General features: G+C 37.9%; 2 pseudogenes; both read right to left on the bottom strand.

Moving 5' to 3' along the window:
• Positions 1-1,213: 1,213 nt before the first annotated feature.
• Positions 1,214-2,192, bottom strand: LOC109266207 (60S ribosomal protein L5-like; annotated as a pseudogene).
• A 155-nt stretch (positions 2,193-2,347) lies between these two features.
• On the bottom strand, positions 2,348-2,484 carry LOC128773704 (U1 spliceosomal RNA; annotated as a pseudogene).
• Between the last annotated feature and the right edge of the window lie 503 nt (positions 2,485-2,987).

The following is a 2,987-nucleotide window of genomic DNA, read 5'->3' as shown; positions in this document are numbered from 1 at the left end:
TTTTTTTTTTTTTTTAAACAGCATACTACTCCATTAGAAACAATAGGGTATTAACCAGCATAGCCCTGTGATTGTTTGGTTTGTTCTTTATCCCATTGGAGATGTTCCTGAGCCCTAAAAAGACAGACCAACATTCACAGAAATAGACAGTACTAAGCAAAAAGGAAGTAGTTCATCCATTCCCTTTTACTAATTATTTTCCTACATGCCCACCACTCTTCTGATCATACTAGTTTCTTTTATTCTTCAGTATCCCTTTCAAACATGCCTCAGTGTTTCTCACGTTTCTTTCCTCAATAACCCATTCCTTTATGCAACCAGCCTTTCCCATATCTTCAACTGTCAGCTCCACATAAATAATATTTAACCATCTCAGATCTTTATGGAGGACAGATAAAGGAGGGAGAGAAGAAAGAGGATAAGGGAGGGAGGGACAATTTATTCCTAAAATCTTTTCCCCCACCTTCCCCCAGAGTTACACATCCCTTTTTCCAACCCTAAGCTGGACATGCCTACCTGAATTACCCACACACAACCTCAAATAAATGCATGTTAGAACCATCTTTTTAAAAAACAGTTTTGAGATATAACTGAGATAAAATAAGCTGCACATATTTTATTTTAAGTGTGTAATTTGTTGAATTTTGACATATGCTTATACTTGTGAAACCATCACTGCAATCAAGATAGTAAACAATGGATTATGGCCCCAAATTTCTTCAGGTCCCTTTGGAATCCCTTCCTTTCCCACTTTTCTGTGCTCCTCCACCTTACACACCTCCCCAAACAAACTGATCTGCTATTATTGTTGACTGTATCCACAATTCATTCCTTTTTATTGTTGTTACAATGGCATTGTATAAATATGCTGCCATGTGTTTATCCATTTACCCATTGATGGAAATTTGGGTTGCTTATCACTTAGGGGCTACAAAGCTGTTATAAACATCTCTGTGCAAATCTTTACAAGGACATAATTCCTTTTTTTTTTTAATTTTTTAAGTTTATTTATTTGAGAGAGAGAAAGAGAGAATCCAAGTCTCATGAACCCTGAGATCATGACCTGAGCTGAAATCAAGAGTCAGATGTTCAACCAACTGAGCCACTCAGTTGCTCATCCTTTTCTCTTGGGTAAATAAAAATCTTGGAGTGGAATGGTTGGGTCATGTAGTAGATGTATACTTAACTTCGCTGTTGTTGTTGTTGTTGTGGGTTGGTGAATAAGCTTATTATTGTCTTTATCCAAAAAATCTTCATAGAAAATTGTGGTTTGGTTTATTAGCTCTCAGCAGCCCACTCCTGATCTCTAAGGAAGTTTGCCTTCTTCTGAGCTACCTGATCTTTCTTCTGGGCAAGAGACATTTGGGGACAATTCCACCTCTTCTTTTTAACTTCTTTCTTAGGCTCCTTCTCATAGATTGGATTCTCTCATATGGCAGCAGGAGCTTTCTTATAAGCATCTGATTCTTGTAAGCATCTCATCTTCTTCCCTTAGGTACTGCATACAATCTGTAACGTTTTGACCCATGATGTGCTTCCGATGTCCTTCTGCATTGAATTCCTTGCTTTCTGAATCATAACCAGGAAATCATTTGGTACTGTGAGGAATAGACAAGCCTCCATCCACAGCTCCTTGAGGACCCCCAAAATTTTATATCTCCAGTAGTATTTCTGGCAAGCCCTGCATCCAAATAGCAGGTGAAGGCACCAGGTTGATCATCAATACTTTCCACACTGCAGTCATCTCTAGTCACTTCTACTTGGCCTTCATAGATCTTATCCACACCAAACCTATGGAGAAGCCTGCAGGCCAGCAGCAGGCCAGTACAATATGCTGCAGCATAACTTGTCAGGCCAACCTTCACACCATACTTTGGGAGTTCATGAGCATAAGCTGCACAAACTATCATGTCTCCTTCTATATGGGCATAAACAATCTGACAAATGATGTCTCTGTTGCTTACACGAAATATCCTGTATTTAGGTGTGTTGTACTTATTTTTATCCTGAATTACCAAGCATTTCCGGGCATAGTAATCAGTTTTAACTTCTTGTCTTCTTCTAAATTTCACTTGGTATCTCTTGAAGTAAGCCTTATTATTGATAACTTTAACAAACCCCATCCTGCACAACAGAGACCGGCATCAGCAGCTTGCCAAAGACCAGCAGGCTCAGCCATATTTTTAACATTTTTAAGTAACTGCCCAACTGTTTTCCAAAGTGTTCATACATTTTACATTCCTACCAGTAGTATGTGAGAGTTCTAGTTTCTCCGCATCCTCTCCAACACTTGATGGGGTCAATCTTTTTAATTTTAGTCATTCTGACAGCTATGTAGTGATATCTCATAGTTTCTAATTTGCATTTCTCCAATAAGTCATTTGGGGAAATCGCAGGGGTCAGCACATCTGGAGTGCAATGGATGAGCCTCGCCCTGGGAGAACTACCTTTGTGATCATGGCGTCTCCCCTGACAGGTAAGTTTTCTATTAGCCACATTTTCATGTAATTTCTTGCCATCTATAGATCTTCTTTGGTGAAGTCTATTCAAATCTTTTGTCCATTTTTATTGGGTTTTCTTATTATTGAGTTTTGAGTGTTCTTTATATATTCTGGAATCAAGTCCGTTAGTAAATATATGCTTCCCAAAGATTTCCCCCCAGTCTGTGGCTTGTCTTTTCATTCTCTCCTGTGTCATCTGAAGAACAGAAATTTTAGATTTTGAAGAAGTCTAATGTGTCAATTTATCCTTTTATTCAGTGATTTTGGTATTTTTTTCTAAAAAGTATTGTCTGATTCAAGTTCACAAAGATTTTCTACCATGTTTTCTTCTAGAATTTTTATAGTGTTAGGTTTTACATTTAGGCATATGATCCATTTTGAATTCGTTTTTATAAATGGTGCACAGTATGGATCCAAGTTTCTTGTTTGTTTGTTTTTTTAATATAAATATCCATGGGTGCCTGGCTAGCTCAGTTTGTGGAGCAC

This window comes from Panthera pardus, unplaced genomic scaffold (assembly GCF_024362965.1).
Source record: "Panthera pardus isolate Hobbes unplaced genomic scaffold, ASM2436296v1 HiC_scaffold_26, whole genome shotgun sequence".
NCBI lineage: Eukaryota > Metazoa > Chordata > Mammalia > Carnivora > Felidae > Panthera > Panthera pardus.
The sequence above is the reverse complement of the archived record's forward strand: the minus strand, read 5'-3'. Positions and strand labels throughout refer to the sequence as shown.